Source organism: Capra hircus, chromosome 5 (genome assembly GCF_001704415.2).
Source record: "Capra hircus breed San Clemente chromosome 5, ASM170441v1, whole genome shotgun sequence".
NCBI classification, from domain to species: Eukaryota; Metazoa; Chordata; class Mammalia; order Artiodactyla; family Bovidae; genus Capra; species Capra hircus.
This window is the reverse complement of record NC_030812.1, coordinates 110,714,236-110,735,865: the sequence shown is the minus strand read 5'-3', so window position 1 is coordinate 110,735,865 and position 21,630 is coordinate 110,714,236. Positions and strand designations below refer to the sequence as shown.

At 40.9% G+C, this 21,630-nt stretch overlaps 1 protein-coding gene across 1 annotated transcript in view; it reads left to right on the top strand.

Annotated features, from left to right (window-relative positions):
* The window catches only part of MKL1 (megakaryoblastic leukemia (translocation) 1), a 105,298-nt gene that overhangs the window by 22,039 nt on the left and 61,629 nt on the right, over positions 1-21,630 (top strand). The window lies entirely within an intron of this gene.

Genomic DNA, 21,630 nt, shown 5'->3' with positions numbered 1-21,630 from the left:
TCGACCATTCCTCTCTCCATTTGTCAGCCTAATAACTTCTGCTTTTAAGTCCCGACTCCAGGGCTCCCTCTTCTGAGATGCATGCTGTCTTTGACTCCAGATGGGGTTAGTGCCCCTCCCCTTATGTTCTCCCTCTGCTTGGGACAGACCACCTGAAATGCAGGAGACCTGGTTTCAACCCCTGACTTGGGAAGATGCCTTGGAGAAGAGAAGGGCAACCCACCCCAGTATTCTTGCTTGGAAAATCCCATGGACGGAGGAGCCTGGTGGTCTACAGTCCATGGGGTCACAAAGAGGCGGACACGACTGAGTGACTAACACACCGGAAGGTTAATTTTCTTATGTCATTGTTCCCAGCAGATCTCAGCAGTAAGCTCCTTGAATGTAGGGGTGGCGTCTTCTTTCTCTGTCCTCAGTTCCTGTCACACAGCATACCTGTCATAGTCATTTTTATTTAAGGACTAAATGAATGAAAGCACTTTGAGAAGTGAAGCGCTGTACAAATGTAACAGTATTTTTATCAGTTGCATTTTCCTGTAAGCATTAGGCCTTTCCTAACTCTGAATTTCTGTGATCTGTAGATCAGGTCTGAGGGCACAGTTCTGGTTTTGTTTCATTCTTCTCTCTGTCTGCAGGTGACCAGGGGTCCAGGAGCCCTCCCCGCCCCTCAGATGAGTTTGCCTTCTCTGTGATCAGCCTGATCCTCTTTCCCTGAGAAGTTGATTAAACATCCTTCACTTTGGTTTTCCCAGCCTTCCACCTTGATACATATTTTAATCCTAAATAGTGATTTGCATCACGTGTGACTCCAGTTCTTTACCCCACAGCCACCAGTTTGACTACTTAGCTTTAGTAGCTCTAGTTATCATAAATTATATAGTGGCTGGAAACGAACAGTATTAGTATCCTGGAGCTTCTCTCAAGGACCTCAAGAATGTCTGTCCATTATGCTGGACTGCTGCTTCTGCAGTTGCCTTCTCTCCCACCCCGCAGGTCTCGCCCCAGTTCTGTGCTCCTACTAGTGGCCTTGGCAGAGCAAACAGTCTATAGTTTAATTTCACTCACACTTTATTTTTTAGAACTTGGCTGTTGTCTCTTGATTTATTGCACTGGGAAGAATAAGTTTTTATTTATTTATTTTTTCTTGTTCCTCCCTCTGAGGGAGCCTGCGTCATTGAGAAATGTTTAACCTCGTGGCCTTGCACTGGGGCTGGAAATCTGCCTAAGGGAACTTGAACTGGTAGTGTTTTTACTCAGATTCCTCCTTAAGAGGGGGGTGGGGGGATTTCAGCAGAGCCTGCCAAGACAGAAAGATGTTGGGAAATTTTTTTTAACAGCAAAGTATTTGAGGAGTTTTTCAGAGAGATGCTTAGGCATTTTGAAATCCCTATGGGAGCAAGCTGTAGTTTCTACCAGGTAAAAGTAAAAATTCAGGCTGAAAAACAGCTTTTCAGGTATGTGGTGTGTTGTTATAAGAAAACTTTGACTAGCTGGTTGAGAAAGAAAAGCTAACCAGAGAGTCTGAGAAGTTTAGAAGCTTTGACCTAGGGAAAGTAGTGGTAGGCCGAGGCAGATCTCTATGGACTGTGGGAAGAATTTGGCTCTTTATCAATCCTGGATTAGCCTAAGAGTCGATCATCCCAGGGATTTTCTTTGGCAAGCCTCTCTTTGAAATTCTTACTGATGTTGTCACTCTGTTCTATTTACAAAAGCACTTTGTTGATACAAACAAGGTATTTGCCCAGTGAAAGAGTTCAAATAGATGATCTTTTGTGCCCAAACAATGATCTCCCTATTAGGAGAAGGTGTGAACCAGTAAAGGTTTAGAATATGACTACCTCTGCTCATTTTCATCTTTGTGTCACTGATGAGGAAAAGTTATACAGTTGTTTGTCAGTATGGGATGATAAGCTGGGCAAGCCTTAGACCCTGACAAGGGAAGACTGGTGCAGTTAGACCATCTGTGGCAACCTTGTGACTGCCTGCACAGCTGGCAGCAGCCGCACAGTACTTAATGTGAGGACAGGTGTGCCCGGACCAGCGGGTTGTCTCTCTGTGCACTGGCCTTTCTGTTACTCTGGGTGGTTGAGGGTTGATAAAGTGCATGGGCTAATGAAATCTCTTATCAGCAAGTATTTATTTATTACTGATTTTATATATATACCCACACACACATATATATATGCACATAACACTCTGATAGGATTCCTGAGAAGTGTAAAGGAATGATTCTGAGACTCAAGAAATTTGCATTCTTGTTGGAGATACTGTGGTTATTGAGGATTATAAAATCCTAAGAAAAAGGCAGGAAATGAGGTCAGGAAAACTTCACAGTGGAGATAAGATTAGAGCTGGACCTTAGAGGAAAAGTGCTGCTAGGGTAGATGAGGAGTCAAAGGTGGGAACATTTGGATCCCATGCTGTTAAGGCAGATGGAGTATCCTAAGGCAAGCTTTGGAAACTAGATGAGGCTGGTATGTAAGGAAGAATAAGGCTTTCACCTTGATCAGAATAGGAGGTACAGGAGAGCTGAAAGGGAAGACTGGGTTGAATAGGTAATAAGGAGCTGGATAATTGAAGATCCTGAATGTTAAATTGGACAGTTTGGCCTTTAACGGATAGTGGGGAGTCATTATAAACTCTTGAGTAATTATTTATCAGTCCATTTCTTTCAGTAATTATCTTTTAAAGTTTTTGTTGAAATCATAGATTCATAGGCAGTTGTAAGATATAATAGAGAGATCCCTTGTACACAATAATTACTTTTTTTAAAAAAGAGCCAAATTTGTAAACATCACTTGAAAGCTTGCATAAACCTGTAAAGATGTGGCTGCCTTTCACCAACATACAGGAAAAGGACACTTATATACATCATTTTTAATAGATACTACATAACAAAATATGAAGCGTATAATGTGTGTCCTGAGGGCAGGGCTCTTAGAGAAGCAATGAATTGCTTTGGGCTGGGGTTTGGGGAAGGCTGCATGGTGCCGGTGCCACGTGAAATGATTCTCTCAGCCCCTGGCGTGTCCCAGGGCCGTGCCAGGGGTACAGGGGTGAACTACGCAGACATGGTTCTTGTCCTTGTGCAGCCTGAAGTTTGTTGGTGAAGGCAGACCAGTAATTACAGTAACAGAGAATGGGAGTCATAATGGGAAATTCAGAGTGCCGTGGGAGAGCAGTGCAGAGGGATCCCAACAAAGCCAGGGTATGTTGCAGGAAGGCCTCTTAGGAGGGATGTTTAAGCGGTGATCTGAGGGATGGTCCCGCAGAAAGAACACCGTGAAGATCTGATGGTGGGAAGTAAAACAGCACCTTCAAGGAACTCATGGACTTCTGTTACAGCTGTGTGTAGAGACGGGTGGAATATCATAGATTTGAGGGTGGGCTCTAGAACCTGACTGCTTGGATTTACATCCTGGCCCTACTGCTTACTGATTGCCCTTGGACAGTTATTTAGTTGTGCCTCAGTTTCCCCATCTGAAAACAAGCATAGCTGTAATTCCTACCCCATAGATTAGGGTTAAATGATCTCAGACATGTAATACCCCCAGATTAGTGCCTGGCACACAGCAAGTGCTCAGTGCATATTAGCTATTACTGCTGTCGCTGTGACTACAGCTATAAAACATAAAATGATAAATGGTAAGAGTAGCTCACAGATATGAGGGCGTTTTAAAAGTCATGTTAGGAGTTTGGACGTTATCCTAAGAGCAGTGAGAAGTCACTAAAGGGCTTTCAGTAGAGACATGACATCAGATTTGCACTTTAGAAAAATCCTGGTTTCAGTGGAGAAGATGAATTGCAGGGGCCTAAGAAAGAACCCACCTGCCAATGCAGGAGACACAGGTTTGATCCCTGGGTGGGGAAGATCCCCTGGAGTAGGAAATGGTAACCCACTCCAGTATTCTTGCCTGGAGAATCCCATGGACAGAGGAGCCTGGCAGGTGCCAGTCCTTAGGGTTGTATGGAGTTAGACATGACGGAAGCAACTGAGCACGCACCGAAGAAAGAAGGCAGGGAGACCAAGTAAGGAGCAGTCTCAGGATCCAGGTGCCACGTAGACTTCCCAGTTCTGGAGGTAGATCTCTCATGGAGTTTAGGTCTGTTGGTAAGAGGGAGGCCTAAAAGGGACGTAGTGACAATGAGAAAATATGTAATACAGTATTAGGAATGATGAGTGCAGTTTTGAAAAGTAGAGAAAGGGGACAGATGATAAGAGCTTGTAACTAATTTAGAAATGGTGGTCATGGGAATTCCCTGGCAGTCCAGTGGTTAAGACTCTGCGCTTTCACTCCCCAGAGTTGTGGGTTCAGTCCCTAATTGAGGAACTAAGATCCTGCAAACTGTGGGGTAAGGCCTAAGAAAAAAAAAGGGGAAAAAAAAAAAAGGTGGTCAAGGAGGGCCTTTCTGAGGAAGTGACATTTAAGCAGAGATGTGAATGAAGTGAGGGTTTTTCCTGGGGAAACACTTTCCAGGCACAAATGTGATCATGCTTAGCATGTTCACTAGCAAGGACCGTAGGGGAATATTAGGAACGCATGTGCCACAAGGACAGAGATCCTGTTCACCTAAAATTGCCTTGAGCAGACCTGGCATGTACCCTCAACAAATACTTGTTGAATGAATGGATGGGCAGATAGATAGATTGGATTTCAAATGAATGAACAAATAAATGATACATTCTCCCAAAGAAGCCTGGAAGCCAGGAAGAGGGGGAGAAAGTTGTAGGTAAGCTTCCCAACTAGTGTGTTTTTCTTAAGACAGATTAAGAGAAAGGGCTCTGGAGCTAGACCTCAGATCCTGGCTTTGCCATCTGCTAGATGTATGACCTTAGGCAAATTACTTATCTTCTTGGTGCCTCAGTTTCTTCATCTGGAAAATGGGAACAACAGTAGTACCTTCCTCATAGTGTCATTGCAGAGTTTCTCAGCCTCAGCACCTTCGACATTTGGGGCTGAATCGTTCCATGTGGGGGAATTGTGGAGGGCGTCCTGTGCTTTGTAGAGTGTTTAGCAGTTCACCTGGCTGCTGTACCTACTAGATGCCAGTAGTACCCTCCAGTTACCACAAGCAAACATGTCTCCCGATATTTCCATTTGTCTCCTTCTGGGCAGTCGCCCTGACTGAGGACCCTGGGTTTGTGTGAGGATTAAAGGAGTTGATATGTGTAAAGCATCTAGAACAGTACCTGGCACGTGAGCTGTTACTAAAAGTAGCATACTATGGCAGAAAGTGAAGAGGAGCTAAAAAGCCTCTTGATGAAAATGAAAGAGGAGAGCGAAAAAGTGGGCTTAAAGCTCAACATTCAGAAAACGAAGATCATCGCATCCGGTCCCATCACTTCATGGGAAATAGATGGGGAAACAGTGTCAGACTTTATTTTTTGGGGCTCCAAAATCACTGCAGTTGGTGACTGCAGCCATGAAATTAAAAGACGCTTACTCCTTGGAAGAAAAGTTATGACCAACCTAGATAGTATATTCAAAAGCAGAGACATTACTTTGCCGACTAAGGTCCGTCTAGTCAAGGCTATGGTTTTTCCTGTGGTCATGTATGGATGTGAGAGTTGGACTGTGAAGAAGGCTGCGCGCCGAATAATTGATGCTTTTGAACTGTGGTGTTGGAGAAGACTCTTGAGAGTCCCTTGGACTGCAAAGAGATCCAACCAGTCCATCCTAAAGGAGATCAACCCTGGGATTTCTTTAGAAGGAATGATGCTAAAGCTGAAACTCCAGTACTTTAGCCACCTCATGAGAAGAGTTGACTCATTGGAAAAGACTCTGATGCTGGGAGGGATTGGGGGCAGGAGGAGAAGGGGACGACAGAGGATGAGATGGCTGGATGGCATCACTGACTCGATGGACGTGAGTCTGAGTGAATTCCAGGAGATGGTGATGGACAGGGAGGCCTGGCGTGCTGCAATTCATGGGGTCGCAAAGTCGGACACGACTGAGCGACTGAACTGAACTTCTAGGGAAGAATAGTGTTTCTCCTAGACAGTTAAGTTTCCCATTTGATTAAGTAAATTATAAAAACTTTAAAGCACAGATGCTGATGGAGTATTTAAAAATTGATTTGTGTGTCTCCAATTAAATTTATTTATGCATGCTATCACTTTCTGTGGGTTGAACTCATTCTCTTCATTCAGGAACCTCTGGCCCTACCTTTACATACAAAAATGTATCTCAATTGGAAGCTTCTTTAAAGTGGAGGAATGTTAACAGTAGGTTCTTGCCACAGAAACTGTGATTTGGGGCCAGTTTTTTATAATGTAAGAATTTGGTTTCTAATATTAACATGCATTTCTATTTGGGTACACAGTGGTTTTCAACAGCTGTTAATGGAAACCATCATCTATCGTAGTCAACTCACCAGCCATATCAGCATGCTCAGTATTTATTGTATTTGGCTGTTGAAGAATTGAAATAATAGTGTGTTCAAGAACGTTTTGTGGTTTTAAATGTTTTTCCAGTGTCATTGGGAAACAATTGACATATATCACTGTGTAAATTTAAAGTAAACAGCATGATGGTTTCGTTTACATATATTCTGAGATGATTATCAAAATAGCTTGAGCAAACATCCATCTTCTCATATGGTGCAATAAAAAGTAAGATGAAAAAAGGAAAAAAAAAATCTCATTGTGATGAGAACTCTTAGGATTCACTCTCTTAACAACTCTCCTGTATATCATACAGTGGTGTTAACTATCGTTACCCTGTTGCAATCATGGTTATATTTTAGAGTCAGTTTTTGTGTGTTTCATCTGTGCTTGCTGGTAGCTGGTGCATTGGATTAACTTTTTGTAAACAGTGTTTATCCTCTGTATATATTAACTCTGCTTAAGCTGTGAAAGTGGTGATAAATTGGGGAGGATGTTGTTGTTTTAGAAACATGGTATAGAAAAACATCAACTGATGAATGTGGCAGTCAGAATGAGATAACTGAATAAATCTTTTAAAATCATAAAATCAGGAACAAGACAGGGATGCTCCCACTCGGCACTTTATTCAACACAGCATTGGCAATCTTAGCCACAGTAATCAGACAAGAAAAAGAAATAAAAGGAATCTGAATCGGAAAGGAAGAAATAAAACTGTCACTGTTTGCAAATGACATGATACTGTACATAGAAAATCCTAAAGATGCCATCAGAAAACTATTGAAGCTCATCAGTGAGTTTGGTAAAGGTTTTGGATATAAAATTAATATACAGAAATCTTACATTTATATACAAGATATACACTAACAGTGAACTATCAGAAGTGAAAGAAGCAAGTATTTTTACCAGCACATCAAAAAGAATGAAATACCAAGGAATGAACCTGCCTAAGGTGGTAAATGACCTGTCCTCAGAAAACTATAAGATACTGTTGATAGAAGTTGAAGACGACAAACACATGGAAAGAGATACCATGTTCTTGGATTGGAAGAATTAATATTGTTAAAATGACCATACTACCAACGTATAGTTTCAGTGCAATCCGTATCAAATTATCAGTGGCATTTTTCACTGAACTAGAATGCATAGTTAAAAAATTTGTATGGAAACATAAAAGACCCCAAATAGCAAAACAGTCCTGGGAAAAAAAGAACAGAGCTGGAGGAATCGCGATCATATTCCTTGTCTTCAGGCTGTACTACAAAGCTACGGTACACAGAGCAGATACATGGATCAGTGGGACAGAATGTAAAGCCCAGAAATAAACGCATGCACTTCTGGTCGATTAGTCTGTGATAGAGGAGGCAAGAATGTACAGTGGTGCTGAGAGAACTGGATAGCTTCATGTAAAAGAGTGAAATTAGAATGTTCTCTAACATCTTATACAGAAATAAACTCAGAATAGATTAAAAACATAAATGTAAGACTGAAAGCCTTAGAACTGACTCCTAGAAGAAAACGTAGGTAGACCACCTTGACACAAATCATAGCAATATATTTTTGAGTCTGTCTCCTCGAGCAAAGGAAATAGAAGCAAAATTAAACAGATAGGACCTAATTAAGCTTAAAAGCTTTTGCACAGCAAAGGGAACCGTTCACAAAACGAAAAGACGACTGACTGAATGGGAGAGAATATTTGCAAATGATGTGACTGATAAGAGGTTAGTATCCAAATTCTGCAAAAAAGTTAATACAACTCAACGTTAAAAAAAAAAAGTAAACCCAACTTTAAAATGGGCAGAAGACCTGGATAGACGTTTTCCCAAAGATGCAGATGGCCAGCAGGTACATGAAAAGATGCTCAACATTGCTAATCATCAGGGAAGTGCAAATCAAAACCGCAGTGAAATGTCACCTCACACCGGTCAGAATGGCTGTCCTCAAAAAGAACACAAGTGACATGTTGATGAGAACGTGGAAAAAAGGGAATCCTCGGGAACTGATCAAAATTGGTGAGTTTTTGTGTAGCCATTTCAGTATTGAAGATGTGAGAAAAACAGCAGCACTTTTGGCATATTATGCTTTATTATTTCAAGAAAGGTAAAAACACAACTGAAACACAAAAAAGAGTTTGGAGTAAAAGGTAAGGTTAAAAACGAAACTGAAAAGGTGAAAATGCCACTGAAACAAACAAAAAAAAAGTGTATGGAGAAGGTACTGTGGCTGACCGAACATGTCAGAGTGGCTTGCAAAGTTTCATGCTAGAGATACCTGGCTGGACTATGCTTCACCATCAATCATGTAGGACAGCTGAAGTTGTTGATAGCTATCAAATCAAGACATTAATTGAGAACAATCAGCATTTCAACATGACCTACTCCAAATACCCAAATCAAGGTTTAAAAATCATCTGCACCCGCTTGGTTATGGTAATCATTTTGATGTTTGGGTTCCATGTAAGTTAAGCGAGAAAAACCTTGACTATATTTTTGCATGCGATTTTCTACTGAAGCGTAATGAAAATGTTCTGGTTTTAAAACATATTTTGATGGGCAATGAAAAGTGGATGCTGTACAATAATGTGGAATGGAAGAGATCATGGAGCAAATGAAATGAGCCACACCCAGAGTTGGTCTTCATCCAGAGAAAGTGCTATCATGTATATGGTGGAACTGGAAGGGAGTCCTCTATTATGAGCTCCTTTTGGAAAAGGGGGCAATTAATTCTAACATACTGCTCCCAGTTAGACCAACTGAAGGCAGCATTTGATGAAAAGCATCCAGAATTATTCAACAGAAAACCCATAATCTTCAATGGATAATACAAGACTGCATGTTTCTTTGATGACCAGGCAGAAACTGTTGCAGCTTGGCTGAGAGATTATGATTCATCTGTCTTATTCACCAGACATTGCACCTTCAGATTTCCATTTGTTTCCATCTTTACAAAATTCTTCTATGGAAAAGCTTTCAGTTCCCTGAAAGATGGTAAAAGGCACCTGGAACAGTTCTTTGCTCAAACAGATGAAAAGTTTTGGGGATATGGAATTATGAAGTTGCCTGGAAAATGGCAGAAGGTAGTGGAACAAAGTGGTGAATATGTTGTCCAGTAAAGTTCTTGGTGAAAATGACAAATGTATCTTTTGTTTTTACTTAAAAACTGAAGGAACCTTTTGGCCAATCCAGTACTTTAACATAGTCAGACATTTCCCATGTCAGAGAATATTGTATTTGTTTTGTTTCTTTCTCTTTTGCTATTACAAGCTTGTTTCAGTAAATGTCCTTTTTACATATGTTTTGTTTTTATTTCTGTGGTGCCTATTTTTAGGAGTGGGACTGATGAGTTAAAGAGAATATGTATTTTTAAGTTCCATAAATGCTGTATTCAAATTGTTTTTTAGAAGACTATAACGCTTCCCATTCCACTGATCCTGTATGAGAGTACCATTTTCCCGACCTCTCTGCTCGACATAGGTATTATAAATCCATAAACATTTTTGACTCGTCTAATGGTTATGATGTGATAGTTTGTTGTTAATTTGTGTGTGCATGCTAAGTCACTTCAGTTGTGTCCAACTCTCTGCAACCCTATGACTGTAGCCATGGACATGTAGACAGTTCTCTGTCTTTTGAATTTTCCAGGCAAGAATACTGAAGTGGGTTGCCATGCCCTCCTCCAGGGGATCTTCTTGACCCAGGAATCAAACCCACATCTCTTACGTCTTCTGTATTGGCAGGTGGGCTCTTTACCACTGCACCATCATGGAGCTTTGGTGTTAATTCAGTCTCTTTCCAATCAGGACTTTGGTTAGGATTCTTAACAGGTTTGCTGAGTAAGCCATGTGAAAGCCCAGCTTCTCTGGACACTGCAGCCACGTCCTGAGATGCCAGTGACATGTGGATTGTGAGGGACCAGGGGATGAATACAGTAGTTTGTTAACAGTAGAAAGTTGGGCTTTTGGATTCTAAGATGTGTTAATGTGAAAATGTTGCATAACACTGGGTTTTGCTGGGACATATGTCTTTATGTGAGTACAAAACCTTCTTCCTCAAATCCTTGACAAATTACCTCACAGCAGAGATTGTTTTTCTAGGGAAGTTTAGCACATGACTGAGCAACTGAATTGAACTGAAGCAGGTCACATTTGAGAAGGGACTGTATTTTATGTACAATATTTTATCAGGGAATTAATGTCATAGTGTAGTAAAATTTATATTATGAATAATTTTTTTAGTTTTATAATTAATCGTTTTGACAGTAATGATAAGTACCATGTATTGACTGCCTCCCTTATAGTAGTCACTTTAAATGGTCATCTCATTTAACTCCAACAGCAGTACTTCAGGTTAAGTAAAATTTTGCCTTAGGTTAAACTGGAACCTAGCTAGAAACTAAACTGGAACCTAGCTGATAAGTGCTAGAGCTCAGGGCTGTACCTTCAACTTAAGAACTCCTCTAACTATTAAAACCATGCAGTCTCTTGATTAGATACAGTGTGAAAGAGCTTGGATAAGACTCATGAATAATTTTTTAAACTGTATTTTAACATAAATACAGACCACCACAGTCCAGACTCGTGAATAATTTTTTAAACTGTATTTTAACATAAATACAGACCACCACAGTCCAGACCTTATCACTACCAGGGGCTAATTTGAGTTTGACCTTTTACCACTTGCCTTTGTCTGGGATCTGGCAGCTATGACAACATTGCTAAGGGTTCAGTAATTAGTGAGCGTCTGGTTGAAAGATAGTGGGTTAGATGCTGTGGGTATTTGATAATGTTTACTGAGTATGGAGAAGCTCTATAGTCAGCAAAAACAAGATCGGGAGCTGACTGTGGCTCAGATCATGAACTCCTTATTGCCAAATTCAGACTTAAATTGAAGAAAGTGGGGAAACCACTAGACCATTCAGGTATGACCTAAATCAAATCCCTTATGACTATACAGTAGAAGTGAGAAATATATTTAAGGGACTAGATTTGATAGACAGAGTGCCTGATGAACTGTGGGCGGAGGTTTGTGACATTGTACAGGAGACAGAAATCAAGACCATCCCCAGGAAAAAGAAATGCAAAAAGGCAAAATGGCTGTCTGAGGAGGCCTTACAAATAGCTGTGAAAAGAAGAGAAGTGAAAAGCAAAGAAGAAAAGGAAAGATACACCCATTTGAATGCAGAGTTCCAAAGAATAGCAAGGAGAGATAAGAAAGCCTTCCTCAGCGATCAATGCAAAAAATAGAGGAAAACAATAGAATGGGAAAGACTAGAGATCTCTTCAAGAAAATTAGAGATACCAAGGGAGCATTTCATGCAAAGATTGGCTCAATAAAGGACAGAAATGGTGAGGACCTAACAGAAGCAGAAGATATTAAGAGGTGGCAAGAATACACAGAAGAACTATACAAAAAAGATCTTCACCACCAAGATAATCACGATGGTGTGATCACTCAAACTCACCTAGAGCCAGACATCCTGGAATGTGAAGTCAAGTGGGCCTTAGGAAGCATCACTGTGAACAAAGCTAGTGGAGGTGATGGAATTCCAGTTGAGCTATTTCAGATCCTAAAAGATGATGCTGTCAAAGTGCTACACTCAATATGTCAGCAAATTTGGAAAACTCAGCAGTGGCCACAGGACTGGAAAAGGTCATTTTTCATTCCAATCCCAAAGAAAGGCAATGCCAAAGAATGCTCAAACTACTGCACAATTGCGCTCATCTCACATGCTAGTAAAGTAATGCTCAAAATTCTCCAAGCCAGGCTTCAGCAATACGTGAACCGTGAACTTCCAGATGTTCAAGCTGGTTTTCGAAAAGGCAGAGGAACCAGAGATCAAATTGCCAACATCTGCTGGATCATCGAAAAAGCAAGAAAATTCCAGAAAAACATCTATTTCTGTTTTATTGACTATGCTAATGCCTTTGACTGTGTGGATCACAATAAACTGGAAAATTCTGAAAGAGATAGGAATACCAGACCACCTGACCTGCCTCTTGAGAAATCTGTATGCAGGTCAGGAAGCAACAGTTAGAACTGGACATGGAACAACAGACTGGTTCCAAATAGTAAAAGGAGTATGTCAAGGCTGTATATTGTCACCCTGCTTATTTAACTTATATGCAGAGTACATCATGAGAAATGCTGGGCTGGAGGAAGCACAAGCTGGAATCAAGATTACCAGGAGAAATATCAATAACCTCAGATACTCAGATGACACCACTGTTACAGCAGAAAGTGAAGAAGAACTAAAGAGCCTCTTGATGAAAGTGAAAGAGGAGAGTGAAAAAGTTGGCTTAAAGCTCAACATTCAGAAAACTAAGAACATGGCATCCAGTCCCATCACTTCATGGCAAATAGATGGGGAAACAGTGGAAACAGTGGCTGACTTTATTTTTTTTGTGCTCCAAAATCACTGCAGATGGTGATTGCAGCCATGAAATTAAAAGACACTTACTCTTTGGAAGGAAAGTTATGACCAACCTAGATAGCATATTAAAAAGCAGAGACGTTACTTTGTCAACAAAGGTCCGTCTAGTCAAGGCTTATGATTTTTCCAGTAGTCATGTATGGATTTGAGAGTTGGTACTATAAAGAAAGCTGAACGCCAAAGAATTGATGCTTTTGAACTGCGGTGTTGGAGAAGACGTCTGAGAGTCCCTTGGACTGCAAGGAGATCCGACCAGTCCATCCTAAAGGAGATCAGCCCTGGGTGTTCAATGGAAGGACTGATGTTGAAGCTTAAACTCCAATACATTGGCCACCTGATACAAAGAACTGACTCATTGGAAAAGCCCCTGATGCTGGGAAAGATTGAGGGCAGGAGGAGAAGGGGACGACAGAGGATGAGATGGTTGGATGGCATCATTGACTCAATGGACATGGGTTTGGGTAGACTCTGGCAGTTGGTGATGGATAGGGAGGCCTGGTATGCTGCAGTTCATGGGGTCAGAAACAGTCGACACTACTGAGCGACTGAACTGAACTGAGTATCTGTTGGATAGAGCCCTGTTTTATTTTATGGCAAAATAAAATAATCAAGATGCTAATCCTTTTCAACAAAGAGTTAACATTCAGCTCAAGATAGACTTGGTCATTATACTACAAAATAAGAGAAAATATTATGCTTATCCTTATAAGAACGTGCAGCAGGTGGAGTGAGCAGAGCTTTCAGAAGATAATTAAGGAAGGTTTCTTGCAATAGGTAAATTTTGAGCCATGGTTTTAAGACAATGCACGTGAATAGTTGGCACATCTGAGTTTCCTAGAAGATCGTATAGTCAAGAGTCAACTTCAACTTGGAATATTTCATAATTTTAAAGAGCGTCCCTTATCGCATATCTTGAGATTCTAAATTGAAGATTCTGTTTGATCAAACCCTTTGCTAGGTTCTAACTTAATTAAGTGACTATCTTGCTATGCCTCTCTTTTTATCATTTTGATTGCTTGAATTTGTGGGTATGAAGTTTATTATAAGACCTGGATGCAGAAAATAATTTTTAGTTCTCTGTTGCTTTTCATAAAAATGTAAGGTTTAGAGAAAATTTTAATTTTTCTTTGCCATTCACTTAGTTTTACTAATCAGAAAAGTCACTATTTCCTTTTTTAAGTCTAATTTTGAAAGACCTATTTCTTAATAAGTCATGCGTGTGAATGTTATAATATATGTTCGTTTGTTGTTGTTTAGTTGCTAAGTCGAATCTGACTCTCTGGGATCCTGTGGACTGTAGCTCACCATGCTCCTCTGTCCATGGGATTTCTCAGGCAAGAATACAGAAGCGGGTTTCCGTTTCCTTCTCCAGGGAGTCTTTCCAACCCAGGGGTCAAACCTGAATCTGCTTTGTTGGCAGGTGGATTCTTTACCACTGAGCCACCTGGGAAGCACATGTCCCTATGCATGCAAACCAAAAAAAAGAAGCCCTCCTGTAAGTATTTAAGAACACTCTTTAGCAAATACATTCTTTTAACAGAAACAACAGGAGAAAGTTACTGTTTTCTGAAAGGCTGTTGTATTAATACATTGGCCTGGCTTCTGACCAGATGCAGCATTTATCCTGAAATTATCTGAGAATTTGAGACCTAAGAAGTTGGAGGAATCTAGGTTAATTTTTTTTTAATTACAAAGCAATTGGTGGTCAATTTTTAATTTTTAAAATTAATTTTTAATTATAGAACAGTATAATAGTTGTTTTCTTAAAATAACAAAGTTGTACAGAGAAGCCCCAATCCAGTTTCGAACTTTCTTAACCATGTGTCTTTAAAGCTGTGAAATTAATTGCATGCATCTACGTGCTAAGTCACTTCAGTCGTGTCTGACTCTGAAACCCCATGGACGGTAGCCTGCCAGGCTCCTCTGTCCATGGGATTCTCTAGGCAAGAATACTGGAGTGGGTTGCCGTTTCCTTCTCTAGGGAATCTTCCAGACCCAGGGACTAAACCTGCATCTCTTTTGTCTCCTGCATTGGCAGGGGGGTTCTTTATTAATTAGTTCAGTTGCTTAGTTGTTTCCGACTCTTTGTGACCCCATAGACTGCAGCACGCCAGGCTTCACTGTCCATCACCAACTTCTGGAGCTTGCTCAAACTCATGCCCGTTGAGTCGGTGATGCCATCCAACTCTCTCATCCTCTGTTGTCCCCTTCTCCTCCCGCCTTCGATTTTTCCCAGCATCAGGGTCTTTTCAAGGAGTCAGTTCTTCCCAACAGGTGGCCAATGTATTGGAGTTTAAGCTTCAAAGTCAGTCTTTGCAGTGAATATTCAGGACTTATTTCCTTTAGGATGGACTGAAAGGGACTCTCAAGAGTCTTCTCCAACACCACAGTTCAAAAGCATCAATTCTTTGGCGTTCAGCTTTCTTTATAGTACCAACTCTCACATCCATACATGACTACTGGAAAAACCATAGCCTTGACTAGATGGACCTTTGTTGGCAAAGTAATGTCTCTGCTTTTTAATATGCTGTCTAGGTTGGTCATAGCTTTTCTTCTACGGAGCAAGCGTCTTTTAATTTCATGGCTGCAGCCACCATCTGCAGTGACTTTGGAGCTCAAGAAAATAACGTCTGTCACTGTTTCCATTGTTTCCCATCTATTTACCATTGATTTGCCGTTGATTTTCATTTTTTGAATGTTGAGTTTTAAGCCAGCTTTTCACTCTCCTCTCACTTTCATCAAGAGGCTCTTTAGTTCCTCTTCACTTTCTGCCATAAGGGTGGTGTCATCTGCATATCTGAGGTTATTGATATTTCTCCTGGCAGTCTTGATTCCAGCTTGTGCTTCATCCAGCCTGGCATTTCACATGATGTATTCTGCATATAAGTTAAATAAGCAGGGTGGCAATATACAACCCTGACGTACTCCTTTTCCAATTTGGAACCAGTCTATTGTTCCATGTCCGGTTCTAATTGTTGCTTCTTGACCTGCATACAGATTTCTCAGGAGGCAAGTAAGATGGTCTGATTTTCCCATCTCTTTAAGAATTTTCCACAGTTTGTTGTGATCCACATAGTCAAAGGCTTTGGTGTAATTAATAAAGCAGTAGTAGATGTTTTTCTGGAATTTGCTTGCGTTTTCTGTGATCCAACAAGATATTGGCAATTTGATTTCTGGTTCCTCTGCCTTTTCTAAATCTAGCTTGAACATCTGGAAGTTCTTGGTTCAGGTACTGTTGGAGCCTGGCTTGGAGAATTTTGAGCATTATTCTGCTAGCGTGTGAGATGAGTGCAACTGTGTGGTAGTTTGAGCATTCTTTGGCATCGCTCTACTTTGGGATTGGAAGGAAATCTGACCATTCCAGTCCTGTGGCCATGGCTGAGTTTTCCAAATTTGCTGGCATACTGAGTGCAGCACTTTAACAGCATCATCATTTAGGATTTGAAATAGCTCAACTGGAATTCCATCACTTTGTTAATTGTTCTTATCTAAATTTAACTGAATCTTTTCAGTGGGTCTCTGCAACCTGAGTTTATTTCTTTTTAAATATCCTAGGAAGTGTTGATACTTTCTTTGCAGTAGAGTCTTGATAAATTTTTTTTTGATCATTGAATAATATCAGTCTCAGGTTAAGATGTTTGATGGACTCTAGTCTTTTTAAAATTATGAAGCATTGCAAATTGGAATTGACTCTCTGAATATAAGGAGTTCAATAAACTCACTATCTTAGGGTTCTTCCTGGTGATCCACTGGTTTAGACTCTGAGCTCATAATGCAGGGGGCATGAATTTGATCCCTAGGCAGGGGACTAAGATCCTGCATGTTACAGGGGATGGCAGTAAATAAATAAATAAACTCAGCATCTTAGAGGGCTAAAGCTTCTTCCAGCTAGCACGTCACAGACACCGTGTAGTTCAGTGGCCGCCCCGTGTGTACTGTCCTCAGATTGGGCCTCATGTGTGTCTGTATCGACTAGAGAATTGACGTCTGTGACAGAAAACATGTCACCCTGGTGAGTGAGTGGCCACCGAGCACCCTGAATTCCAGGGAAAATGTCTGGAATTGCAGAAGAATTAACATGCAGTATACTCTTGCTTCAGTGGAGAAAAGTGAAGGGAGATAACTTTGTGCTTGAGGAGTTCTAGCAGCTTTTGACTTTGAAAAATATGAAGAATCAGAGACATATGATAAGAATCAAAGACAATGAAGTAATGAGAAAGAGCCAGCAGAAATGTAGTTTGACATCGGGTAATAGGTTTTCCCGTGGAACTGTGCCCGCCAGTTTATAATATGGGCAGCTTGTTTGGCTGGTGGCATCTGGGCTGCTGAGGAAGAGCAGATGGTAGTATGTGATAGGCTAGCAGAGACTCTTGGATTCCTTGCCTCATTGGCTCAGCACCCCACTACCTAAAGGGAAGAACCTGCCTTTGTGGTTTCTTTAGGCTCGTGTTGCTGATACACAGCGCAACCTGGAGACTTTGAAGCTGAACGGAGCACGGTGGGGATGTCAGTGGTTCGGAAGCTTCTCTAGCTGCTGCCTTCCCTGTGCCCTAATGACAGGAGGAGCCTGGAGGAAACTAGCTGCAGAAAGAGGGTCCTCTGTAGCATGAGGCGGGCAGAAAGATCCCAGGGTTCCCTGGAAGGGTGACAGTTAGCTCCAGAGCACTGTCTGTATAAAGAAGACTGTAAACCACTAAAGAGAGAAAGAGGCATAAAAGTGCGGTACTCTTTCTGTTTATAAATGTAGACTTTTACTTCCGTTTAAAAAAAAATGTAAACGGTACTTGAAATTCTTCTGTTTGGGCTGAAGTATCACTGCCTGGTTTCACTGAAGAGGGAAATTTAAGGAGGAAGATTTAAATAAAATCCTTTGGGCCTTACAGTCTGGGGTCCCAAGGGAAGACAGTTTCTTTTTGTGTCGTACAAAGTCATTTGTAAAAACTAAACATTTTTAAAAAGATGGTTAAAACATTTTTGAGTATGTGATTGTAGGAAGGTTGCAGCCTCTTATTTTTTCCCTTGAGAAGCATGTGTGCCTTTCACCTCAAGGCGTCATCGCTCAAAGGCACATGCAGTTAGAAAACTCTTCTGTCTTGGCCTTTCTGCTTCAGAAAGCGGCGCTCATGGCCCCGGTCAGCCTGCTCCCCAGCGGCGTGCCGACTGCTTATCCGTGCTCTTCGTTGTCTCTATCTTTGCATGACTCAGTGTTAGTCAGAGTCCAAACGAAGGGATCCCAGGGGAGATTGTGACTGGCTCCCTTTTTTGGGTGATAGCTTTCATTTAATTTACTCGGTCATGTAATGTAGGCAGATATTAAGTTTGAGAAATCCTAAAGGAATTCCTAAAGGAATGTCACTTCCAAGCACAACATCTTTGTAAGAAAACAGTTGTGAATTCACTAAAATGTGAATTTAGTTAAACAGATTTTTATACCTTGTTCTCCCTATTTTCTGCTCAGAGTAATTTTGTCTCTTTAATGGGAGATCGTGGGCTGCCCTAAAAGTGGAAGACTGAAGTTGAACAACAGTGAAAAGAACCATTTAACATTTTCTGTGCCTGTGGCATACTGATTGTTGATTGATTGTCTCACTAAATTCACCCTAAAACCATATGAATTTGGTGATGTAATCCCCATTTTCAGGAGGGATGAAAGCTCAGAGACGTTAAGTGACTTACTCAAAGCCAGACTGGTGGTAGGTGGTAAAAGCCAGAGTTTGAACAAAGATCTGTCTGGTTCTAAGTGCAAAGCTCTCAGCCTCCCGTCACATTGCCGCTATCATGCTTCAGAGGGTAGAGAATCTCAGTAGATCTCGGACAGAAGGAAAAGCAGCCTGGTTCTCTGGCCTGCTTTGGTGGTTCATTTGCTTACTCTCTGTGTCTCCCCTTCTTCCCCAGCACCTAGCATGTGTATATCGCATACTCCATAAATATTTACTGAAAGAACAAGTGTGTACAATTAACCATGGAAAATGGAAGTGAATGGACATTTTTGTAAAATTTTTGCAACTGTATCCTCTATTTGTAAGTATAGTAAAGTACATCTTAGACTAATATTTATCAGGTTTATTCATGGCACATGCATATATTTGAATAAGAATAAAACATTTACAGTTCTGTATGATCTTCGGAGATTATCAACAGCCTGACCTCTCATTTCCCTCCCCCTAACCATCCTCCCCACTGCTAGTCTTGATTCTCTTTATTTCACACTGCTGTTAGATTGCCCTTTACTTCTCTCTCTCCTCCATTGCCCAAGAAATTATTGTCACATCTTTGCTTTTGTGCTCCCTTTGATTGCAATTCCTTTCCACATCTTTTTGGTTTGACTTTAAAAACAAAACAAAGCAGAACATTCAGGTCTTGGCTTGCGTGTCTTCTCTGAGTCCTTCCAACCTAATTAGTTCCCCTCTTTATGTTCCTGTCAGAGCACTTGTCGTGCTGATGATTGTAGAACTGGGTACACATCTGTCTGTTTCTTTGAACAGCCTGTATTGTAAGCTCCATGAGGAGGGTGCATAGAATGTTTTTACGGCTGTGTCATGGTGCCTGGTTCCTGGTAGGCAGATAGTAAATATGGAATGAAAAATAAACAAACGGTGTAGCTGGCACAGTTCTCCCATACATCTTATGGAACCGTTCCACTTTAGAGATGGAGCCTCTCAGCTCCAGCCCCTCCCGTTTAGAGATGAGGAGGATGCCCTGCAGTCCTACAGCTAAGTAAGTAAGAATTAGCTGCACAGCTGAAACCAGAGCTCCCGAGTTCCAGCCCAGTGTCCTTTCTTTCTTTGGATTTTTTTGCTTTTTATAAAGGCAGTAGTTGTTTAATGTGGAAAATTTAGAAGATACGGATAAACAAAAGGGAAAAGTAGAAAATAAAAACATCCTATTCCCACCACCATCCAGGCGTGTTTATCTGTGTGTTCTATAACTGTGCAATGACAGCAGCTTGCATTTGCCGAATCTTGTGTTTAGAACAGGCACTGTCATAAGGGCTTTGTAGGTATTTCATCATCTATGATAGCACCCCTATGGGATGAATACTGTTATCCCCATTTTCCAGATGAGGAAATAAGGTGTACAGATGTTATCTCAACGTCATACAGCTGGAAAGTGGTAGAGAGAGACAAGATTTAAACCCAAGCAGTCTAGCTCTAGAGCTTATATTCTTAACTCTTATATTCTTAACTATGATTCCATTCTGCCTCTATGCATATTATTTCACAATCTTTTTTTTTTTTAACTGAGATCAGTGTATATACAGTAATGGGCATCCTTTCTAGGAGTATAGTTTAGTACATCTTGGTAAAAGGCAAGCAACAACCACAACCAAGAGATAGACTATTTCCGTCAAAAATACTCCCAACTTCTGGCAACCACTGATCTCATTTCTGCCCTTACAGTTTTGCCTTTTCTTGAATTTCATATGAATGTGTGGTCATTTAATGTGTGGCCCTTTGTGTTTGTCTTGTCTCACTTAGCATAGTGCTTTTCAGGTTCATGTATACTGTTGTCTATACTAGTAGTTCAGGGATTTTTTAAAAAATCACTGAATAATATTTCATTGTATGGATAGACCACAATTTTTATTCTGTTCACAAGTTAAAGGACATTTGGATTTTTTTCCCCCTAGTTTATGGCAATAAAATAAAACTGCTCTGAATATTCATGTACAGCTCTTCATGTGGTCATGTGTCTTCATTTCCCTTTGTTTAAATACTCAGGAATGAGATTACTGGGTTGTATAAGTTTAACTTTCCAAAGTGACATTATCATTTTTGCATTCTACCCAGTGTCTGAGAGTCCCGGTTGCTCCCCATCCTAGCCAGCAAATTATTTCATCAGTAGTATTTGTATTCTGATGCAGGCTACAGTCCATGGGGTTGCAAAGAGTCAGACATGATTGAGCAACTTAACACTTTCACTTTTTCATTAGCCAAATAATTCTCTTCGCATAGTCTTGTTGGGAAAAGTTGTTGCTTAAATTAAGGATTTCTGATATTTTTTTCTTTTTCATTTCACATTTTCTTTCCTTTCCATTTTACAAATGTTTATTGATCATCCTGCTATGCAAGGGGGTGGATGAGGATGAGTGAGTCTACTCAGAGCCCTCCAGTGGAGCCTCCATGGAGGCTATGCACGTGATGGTGATGCCGTAGATTATTAAATGATTCTTAGACTTCACCTGTTTTCCTATTGGAACAAAGTGCTCTGCATGGAGGTTTTTGCTTCTATGTCTCTACCCTGTATGCCTTGCACAGCTTTCAAGTGCTTATGAACCTTGTGAGGAGAGGAATATAGTGCCACATGGGGCACCAGCTGTGCCGCCAGCCTTTCACCACCACCTGCTTCAGGTGGAAATGCCAGGGAGTATCATGGTGGCAGCTGCTGCTATAATGAGCTGGGTAGGTTTTTCAGCTCGCTCTGTTAGTACAGTCGCCCCATGTGCCTCCTCAGTGACTTGCATGATGGGACTGTGACATCTAAGGAGCAAAATCAAATGGTGAGAGAAATTGAGGCCGACGAGGAAAGAGTGTGGATCTTACCTGTGGATCTCGGATTCAGGGCTGCCACTGTTGTTGCAATGCGCTGTCTCTGACATCAGTCAGCTTCTTAAGAGGCTTTATTTTCTTTCTAAATGAGCAAGTCAAGTATGTCTTGAGCTGTATCTTTTTTTGGAGATTTTTATCAGCAAAATACTTTGCTAAGAAATGTGTCTGTCCACTCATTTTGTTCATTCATTGGGCACCTTTACTAGCTAACTGTTGTTTGTGGTTCCCTTCTTAGTGTTGTGATATGGCTTGTTTCAAAGTAAATTC